Below are 9,561 nucleotides of genomic sequence, written 5' to 3'. Positions count from 1 at the left end.
GGCCACCTGTTTACTGCAATCTGAACCAAGACTATCAAAGCATTTCACTTAGGACATTGTACAGCTGTCAGGTGGTAACTTTAGATCACAACAGTTCTGGGTTGGATTTGAAGCAATGACATCCCAGAATTACAAATCCCTTAACCATTTTCCTGAGTCATCCAGTCCCGTATTTTGTTTATACAAAGTACTGAAAAGAAAAGTCTAAAAATAAGTCATTTACTTAAATGTATTTTAGTAACAAATGACTTCCATTAAAAGTTGGTGATGGGAAATGTTAATGGAATAGCAATCAAAACGGTTAAATAGAAAAGTCGGGTTACTTACTGCAAGGATAATTATCCTATCCATTGTACATTGGAGAGTAAATTAGTTTAAGCAAACAGTTGATATTTAAGGTTTGTACATGAGCTATTGTTGGAGAGGAAAGCCTCAGGGTTAATTTGATTTTCTTTCATTTTGAACATTTTACTAAAACAGCACAGCAAACAGGTGAGAATGGGAGCCTCTCTCTGCCAGCTTATCTTCAGTCAGGCAGAATAAATCCCCACTAATTGTAAATAGATATGCTTGTGTTAGGCTGAAAATTTAATAAAGCAGAATGTCATGGAATCCCAAGTGCTTTACAGACAGACTAAGTGAGGAGAAAGTTCAGTGAAAAGAATGCAAAAAGTGAAAGAAAAATACTGGCTCTTGAGTTAAATGCCCAGATCTTCAAAGGCATTGAGGCACCTACCTCCCACTGAAATAAGTGTGTTAGATGCCTAAATACTGTTCGGGATCTGGGTCTTGGTGTTTTGAGCCCAGATTTCTAATGCAAAGACCTAGTCTACGCTACAAAGTAGGTTGATGTAAGCCACCATGTGTTGACCTAATTGTGCATGTATCTACACTCAGATTTGTCACCCACTGATGGAAGCACCCTGTGATTGTGATGAAAGTCGCACCACCTCTCCAAACAGCAATGAGCCATGGTCAATGTACTGTGGTGCGGTGTGAGAGTAGGCACTGTGTGACTGATGTTGACCTTAACAATCCTCCAGCAGCTAACCCACAATGCCCAACACTGACTGCTCTAGTCACACTAGTGAACTCCACGGCCAGGGGTCATGGCGACTGGAAGCCACCTCCCCCTTAAAAAAAAAACCCCATGTATTTTTGAAATACCTTTTCCTGATTGCCAAGCTTGGTGAGCACACCTAGCATCACTCCCTGATTATGCGCACTGCCCTGCTGACCCTGCTGCTTACATGCTCTGGGTGTGCTCCTGGCTGGAGTTGACAGAAGGCATTGGATCTCCTGGGCTTGGGGGGAGAAGAGGCTGTGCCAGCAGAGTTACGGAGCAACGGTAGAAATATGGAGATCTAAGAGCAGATTGCATGGGGAAATGCAGATGAAGGGGTACAACAGAGATCCACAACAGTGCTGCATGAAAGCAAAGGAGCTGCAGCAGGCATACCACGAGGCCAGGGAGGCCAACAGTCGATCTGGTGCTGAGCCGTAGACCTGCTGCTTTAACAAGGAGCTGCATGTCACACTTGGCAGAGAGACACCCCTACTCCATAACCCCCCAGAATACAGTGGTTACCTCCACAGACCCTGAGACGCAGATCCCTGCTGTGAACATTGAGGAGGAAGAGGAGGATGGGGGACACATTACCTGGGGGTCACCTACACCACAAGCTGGGACCTGTTTGAGACTCCTCTGCAGTCTAGCCAGTCCTGACAGCTGAGCATAAGTGAACCCGATACAGGGGAAGGAACCTTAGGTACGTGTGTGAATACATTTTCCATTACAATGTTTAAATGTACAGATGGTGCCCGACCCCAATTTAGCAGGACACAAGTATTGACTTCATTATTTTACTCATATTGGGGTAGCGGTACAACAGAGGTGGAGCTATCTGCTTTTCATTCCCCTATAAGATTAATGGGGGGGGGGGGGAGGGAGAATGGGGGAATGCAGAGCAGTTTATGTGCACGGGGATGTCCCTTGAATCCTGCAAAGAGATTATAATGAAACTTTAATGCAATCCTCCCACAAAGGTTTCTAGGGATGGCAGGCTTATTTCTTCCTCCACCATAGGAAGAAATATGCCTTCCTCCTCATGTCAGTCCATGATGACTTTGGCAGGCACCATTGCAGTCCAAAGCTAGTGGTATATGGGCCGGGAGTCTTTGGGATGTCAACTGCAACTGTGCTCTCTGTGCTTCTGATATCTCACTTCAGGAGTGAGATATCAGCTTAAATCACCACTGCCTGTGGAAAATACTGCCAGTACTCGGTGCCATTGCCCTAGAAATGTTATCATTTCATTCAGCTGAACAATTCCCTTTTCAATCCTACATCTGCCCTCTACATCCCTGCTAAGTCACACTCACCGTGGCTGGGATGGGAGAGTAGTGCTGGGCAGAGACACTCCAAAGCTAAAGTGTCAATAAACACATCTTGTTTAAAATTTGGGGGGAGCAAAGGAAGGGAGTTCTGAAACTTAACTCTTTCTTTCTGTTGTGACTATAAATACAAGGCCTCTGTGTTTTATCTGTAGCTGCTGCCTTTGTGGCCTTAAGGAAGTGGTCACCAACCCATTGATCATGATCGACTGGTTGATCCTGGAGCCTCTGCCAGTCAATCGCAATCTTCAGGCCACTAAAAGTCTGGTGGCTCAGCAGGCCTCAGGCAGGCTGCCTGCATGCCCTGGCCCCATGCCGTTCCCGGAAGCAGCCGTCTGCTGGCACATCCCTGTGGCCCCTGGGGGGGAGAGGTGGTTCCCAGCCAATGGGAGCTGCAGGGACAGTGCTGGGGACAGGGGCAGTGTACGGACACCTGCTGCCCCGCTCCCCCTGCAGGGGCCGCAGAGACATGCCAGCAGCCAGCCGCTTCTGGGAGCAGCGTGGGGCCAGGCCAGTCAGGCAGTCTGCCTGAGCTCCACTGCGCTGCCACCTGGGAGACATCTGTGGTAAGCACCTCCTTGCCGGAGCCTGCACCTCTCACCCCCTCCCACACCTTAACCCCATACCCCAGCCTGGAGCCCCTTTCTGCACCCACACTCCCTCCCAGAGCTTGCACCCCTCATTCCTGCACCCCAACCCCTTGCCCCAGGCTCAACCAATGCACACCCCACAGTTGAGAATGTTACACTGACTTGTGACAATCCCTGAAGAATTTTGGATCTATAAACCATAAATGACACTAATAAATAGAAAAAAGTCATGAAATGTCCAGTGGATTCTATGAGATTAGTTGCAGTGTGACCATATGAGCCCTGCACCTAAAGACCCTCCCAGAACTTGCACCCCTCACTCCTGCCCCCCCCACCCCCTGCCCCAGGCTCAGCCCGGAGCTCCCTCCCACACTCCGAACCCCTCGACCTCAGCCCAGAACCTGCACCCTCTCCCGCACTCCAACCCCCTGTAAGTGAGGGTGGGGGAGAGCGAGCAACAGAAGGAGGGGGGAATGGAGTGGGTGGGGCGGAGCCTTGGGGAAGGGGCGGGGTAGATCCTAGGGTCATTTTTAAAAGTGATCTTGTGCGTGGAAAAAGGTTGGAGACCACTGCCTTAAGACGTCCCCCTTCTACAGCTTCAGAATGACCTGATCACGGTGAGGAGAAAAGAGGACACGGGAGGATATGCTCTCAGAGATCCTGCAAGCCAGTGCTGCACTGGACCATGAACAGAGGGCCTGGTGGGTGAATATTTCAAACACTATGGAGAAAGGCCCAGGAGCCCCATCAGGAAAAGGAGAGGGAGATGCATCAGGACAAAATGTGGCTTCTCTGGCCCAAACAGATACTGCACACTCTTGTGGACCTATAGGTTCAACAAGCATGGGCTTGCCTCCCTTTACAGTCAATGGAGAACTACCTCACGCCCAGCCCCCAACATTCCCCGTGGCATCTGGGGCATCATCCCTACCCCTCCCACTCCATGTCAGGGAACAGGAAGGACAAGCATAGCTTCACATACACTGACCTGCAAGTTATATAGTTATACCAGTACGACCTATAGCATGGATGCAGTTATACCAGTATAAAGATGCCTTATACCACTCTATAAGAGCTAGGCATTATTATTATAGCTTATTCCTCTTACCATAAAGGAATAAGCTCTACCAGTATAACCACATTTATATTGGTATAACTACATCCACAGTAGATTACTTATTACACTGGTATAGTCATAATGGTACAACTTTTGGGTATAGACACAGCCTTTGGCTAATGAGAAATGGTGAGTACATATTAGATACACGTTTAGGGCCTGATCCTTCACTTGTAGGTGCTTAAGAAATGCAGGATAAGACCCTACTGTAAATAGTGAATGAATAACTAATAAACCCCAGCTTCCTATGGAATTTATCTTGCTCCTCAGGATGCTGAGGAGTATCATTCATTACCAAGGCTATGATTTAGTCACAGATATTTTGAGTAAAAATCTTGGATAGGTCATGGGCAATAAATGAAAATTCATGGCCCATGACCTGTTCATGACTTGTACTAGATACCCAGGACTAAATCTTATCTAGGGGGTGGGGGTGGCACTGCTCCAGGGGATGAGAATGCGGTAGCACCAGCTGCTGGAGCCACCAAGGCCAGCGGAACCAACTGCCGGGGGCCACTGAGCAGTGGCTGCCCCTGGGGCTGCCCACCTACCGCTGCTCCTGGGACCGCTGCTCAGGCAGTCCCTGGGGCCAGCCTCACAGGCCGCTGCTCGGACCTGCCTTGTTATTCTTGTTATACCAAGCAGCAGCTGGTGCGGCTGGCTGCGGAGCCACTCCAGCAGCAGCTGGTGTGGTTGTCCTTGGGACCAGCTGCTTGGGCAGCCTTGAGGTCAGCCACGCTGGCCACTGCAGAAGTCATGGAAGTCGTGGAAAGTCACAGAATCAGTGACTTCCACGTCCTCCGTGACAGATACAGAGCCCTATTCATTACACATAGTTGTTAGCATTTAGTGGAATTTGCGTCTAGAGACTAAAGGTTAAGTTAGTGCTAGAACCTGAAGTCTCTCTGAGCAGCGTCAGCTGGTGCTGCCTCCAAATTCAGGGCGGGTCCACAATCGTGTCCTAAGCTCCCTGTTATAAAGCTACCTTTTGGAGGGTTTTTTCACTTGACTACTTTATCTAGCTTAAATATGATACTTTGAATACAAGTTCTATACCAAAGAGCAAATGTTCTTACATAGTGTCAGTAAAATCAGTTTATTTGTTTTGTTAAACTATCAAACTACTCCCACTTCAATCTTTGTATCTCATTTTCTTAGGAAGGTGGGGAAAGGCAAATTTTTAAAGAAACTCTTCTGCATGCGTTTTGATTTTCCTCTAAGCTGCTTCTCTTGAAAAGAAATAATTAAAATACTTGAATTGTTTTTGATTGAAAATAAGGTCTCTGTGGAACAAGGAACCATAATGTATTAAAATGTAACATCCTTGTGGGGGGAAAATGCCAAAGAAAATGACCACAGTAGCAATTATCTTCAAAAAGGGGAACTACACAAAAATGAGGAAACTAGTTAAAACAGAAATAAAAAGGAACAGTCACAAGGTTGAAGTGCCTGGAAACTGTATAGAGACTATTTAAAAGCACCATAATAGAGGCTCAAACTAAATGTCTACCCCCAAGTAAATAAGAATAATAATACAAAAAAACACAGAACAAGCCACCCTAGCTAGAAAGCAGAGTAAAAGAGGTGGTAGAGGCAAAAAGGCATCCTATAGCAATCAGAAGTCAAATCCTAGTGAGAAAAATAGAAAGGAGAACAAACTCTGGCATGTCAAGGGCAGAGGCAGATAAGGGCCAGTGGGGCTCTGGGCCAGAGCAAGTGGGGGCTCTTCCCTACCCCTTCCGCATGCAGTCCCCTCTCCGCACAGCGCTTCTGCTGAGGCACGGGGGCTTGCCCTGCTCTGCCCAGCGCTCCTGCCAGGGAGCAGGGTCAGGGCGCGTGGGCTTGTAGGAGCGGGGCAGGTGGAGAGGGGCAAGTCCCTGTGTCCTGACCCTGCTCCCCACAGGAGGGCTGGGTGAGCGGGGTTGGGGCCCCTGAGCATGGGCCCCATTGGCCCGATGGCTAATCTGCCACTGGTCAAGGGTAAAAGTAAAACAAGGCAGGCTAAGAAAGAATTTGAAGGGTAACTAGCTGAAGACAGAAAAACTAAGAGCAAAATTTTTTAAAGTACATCAGAAGCAGGAATCTTGCCAGTCAGTCAGTGGGCCCACTGGATGATCAAGGTGCTAAAGGAACACTCGGGGAAGGCAAGTAATTTTTTTGCATCAGGTCTTCACTGTAAACAATGTCGGGGGAGATCCCTACATTTGAGCCATTCTTTTTAGGTGACAATTCTGAGAAACTGCCCCTGCCTGAGGTATCGGTAGAGAAGGTTTTGGAACATATTGATAAATTAAACAGTAATAAGTCACCAGGACCACACTGTATTCACCCAAGAGTTCTGAAGGAACTAAAATATGAAATTGCAATACAATTAACTCTGGTATGTAGTCTATCACTTAAAATCAGACTCTGTACCAGATGATTGGAGAATAGCTAACTTAACAGTTATTTTTAAAAGAGGCTCCAGAGACAATCATGGAAATTATGGTCTGGGAAGCCTAACTTCAGTACCAGGCAAATTGGATGAAACTATAGTAAAGAACAAAAAATTATCAGACCATAGATAAACACAATATGTTGGGGAAGAGTCAACATAGGTTTTGTAAAGGGAAATCATGCCTCACCAATCTATTAGAATTCTTTGAGGGGGCGGGGCGGGGTCAAACACGTGGACAAAAGTGATCCAGTGGATATAGCATACTTGCATTTTCAGAAAGTCTTTGACAAGTCCCTCACCAAAGGCTCTTAAGCAAAGTAAGCAGTCATGGGATAAGAGGGAATATCCTCTCATGGTTCAAAAACTAATTAAAAAGACAGGAAACAAAGGGTAGAAATAAAAGATCAGTTTTCACAATGGACAGAAGTAAATAATGGAGTCCCCCAAGGCAGCACCGTATTATTGCCTAGGCCAACAAGGCTTAGGCCTAGGGCGGCAAATTTCCAGGGGCGGAAGCTCCCTTCCGCGCCCCGCCCCCCTGCTCCAGCTCACCTCCACCTCCTCTGCAAGTGCAGTGCCGCGTCCTGTTTCTCTCCCTTCCCAGCGCTTGCGCCATGAAACAGCTGTTTTGCGGGGCAGGGAAGGAGGGGGAACGCCACGCGCTGGGGGAAGAGGCGGTGCCGGGGGTGGGGATTTGGGGAAGGGATCCAATAGGGGAAGGGAGGGGGCGGAATTGGGGTGGGGACTTTGGGGTGGGGGTTGGAATGGGAGCGGGGAAAAGGGCGGAGTCGGGGCGGCAATTATTTCCCGGCCTAGGGGCGGCAAAATTATTAATCTGCCACTGCCCCAAGGAGTTGTACTGGGACCTGCGCTATTCCACATATCGATAAATGATCTAGAAAAAGGGGGTGAACAGTGTGGTGGCAAAATTTGCAAACAATACAAAATTACTCAAGATAGTTAAGTACAAAGTTGACTGTGAAAAGCTACAAAGGGGTCTCACAAAACTGGGTGACTGGGTGACAAAATAGCAGATGCAGATGAAATTCAGTGTTGAAAAGTGCAAAATAATCCACATTGGAAAACAATCCCAACCACACATACAAAATGATGGGGTCTAAATTAACTGTTACCACTCAAGAAAGATCTTGAAGTCATTGTGGATATTTCTCTAAAAACATCCACTCAGTGTGCAGCCACAGTGAAAAAAAAAGTTAACAATCTTAAGAGCCATTAGGAAATGGATAGATAATAAAACAGAAAGGTAGGCACACACCTTGAATACTGAATGCAGTTCTGGTCACCCCATCTGAAATATCATCTATATTAGAATTGGAAAAGGTGCAGAGAAGAGCAACAAAAATGGTTAGGAATATCGAACAGTTTACATATGAGGAGAGATCAAAAAGACTGACACTTTTCGGTTTAGAAAATAGATGACTAAGGGGAATATGATAGAGGTCAATAAAACCACGAATGATATGGAGAAAGTGAATAGGGGCGTATTATTTACCCCCTCAGGTAACACAAGCATGTGGGGTGACTGAATGACCTTAATAGGCAGCCGGTTTAAAACATACATAAAGAAATACTTAACACAATGCACAGACAACCTGTGGAACTCATTGTCAGGGGATGCCAAGAGGCCAAAATTATAACTGGGTTAAAAAAAAATAGATGAGTTCATGAGGGTAGGTCCATCAATGGCTATTAGCCAAGATGGTCAGGGATGCAACTCCATGTTCTGAGTGTCCCTAAACCTCCAACTGCCAGAAGCTGTTGGGATGACACTCAAAATTGCCCTGTTCTATTCATTTCCTCTGGAGGATCTGGCACTGGTCCCTGTGAGAAGACAGGTTAGTGGACTCAATGAACCATTGGTCTGACCTAGTTTAGCAATGCCTGCATTCTTAAGGAAGCCTCTAGTAGCAACATTTGCATTTTAATTTTGTCCTCATTTCTGCTAATAGATTTTATCTGGTGAAATAAATAGGGGCAAATAGTACATAAATGGGCATCACTTTGGCAGATGTTGGGGTGTTTTGTTGGGGGGGGGAATTAATAATGGTAATAAAAACTTGTCAGTAGAAGGAGAAAAAGGTAATAGGAAAAAGCAAGGTGAAAATGGACAATTTCCACCCATCTACTCTTCCTCGCTTCCCTTTCACCTTTTTCCATCATCTGACATTCCATTTTGCCTAATCTCTCTCCTCCTTCTCTACTGCCCTTTCCTCTCTATTTTCAGAGATTTTAGAGTTCCAGCATTAGTCACTTTTATAATTGGGAGAAATCAGATCCAGTGATTTAGCCCTTTATAGAACTTTCTGAATTCTATAATTCAAACACTCTTCTGCTTTAAAAGGTTTTGTGCTATTTGAGAGTGAGCGCGCTCAGGAAAAAGTGAGAGGGAAAAGGAATAGTTATTTTTACCTTTTAAGCAGATACCGTCTTCCTTACCAACCCAACAAAAATAGTTTTCCACAACAGAATTCTATTTATTTTTTTTACAAAATCTTTAAAAAAGGGTTTGGGTCCAGAATATACAAATTCTATGTCTAATTTGAGTGCAGAATTGTGGCAATTGCATATGCAATAGTCCGCTGGATGTTGTAGTCATTTGCATGTTCAAGTAATGAGAATGAGCCGGTTAACTGTGAAAGTTGTGCCTGCAATTAGGCTCAAATATGCATGCGGATCTTAAAATCTTTTAAAAACTTAAAATAGAAGTTTTGTGAAACCTCAAATTTTTCTAGAGTCTCACATTCCTGTTCCTAGTGGTTGGTGTACAATATACTCAGAGGGAATTTGGCACCAGAAAATGTGGGACAGTTGCTAGGACAATTTGTTTTTATGCACTTTTATCTGTGAAGTAACGGATGTGACCTCCATTAAGGTTCCAGAACATTCATTACCAGCCACGGCACTTTGAATGTAGCGATCTGAGATGCCAGGTCACTCCATTTTAAAATGATGGTTTTCTAAACATATTTGTTTAACATCACTCTACCAAGAATAGTTGCTTG

The 9,561-nt window shown here is 45.7% G+C and overlaps 1 long non-coding RNA gene across 1 annotated transcript; it reads left to right on the top strand.

The window, feature by feature from the left end:
- The first annotated feature begins 1,550 nt into the window (after positions 1–1,550).
- Positions 1,551–5,320, top strand: LOC128832792 (uncharacterized). The gene is made up of 3 exons (XR_008444057.1): positions 1,551–1,769; positions 2,550–2,960; positions 3,581–5,320. It is a non-coding gene; the product is annotated as an uncharacterized LOC128832792 (long non-coding RNA).
- The last annotated feature ends 4,241 nt before the right edge of the window (positions 5,321–9,561 follow it).

This window comes from Malaclemys terrapin, chromosome 2 (assembly GCF_027887155.1).
Source record: "Malaclemys terrapin pileata isolate rMalTer1 chromosome 2, rMalTer1.hap1, whole genome shotgun sequence".
Taxonomy (NCBI): Eukaryota; Metazoa; Chordata; order Testudines; family Emydidae; genus Malaclemys; species Malaclemys terrapin.
This window is presented reverse-complemented; position numbering and strand designations above follow the sequence as displayed.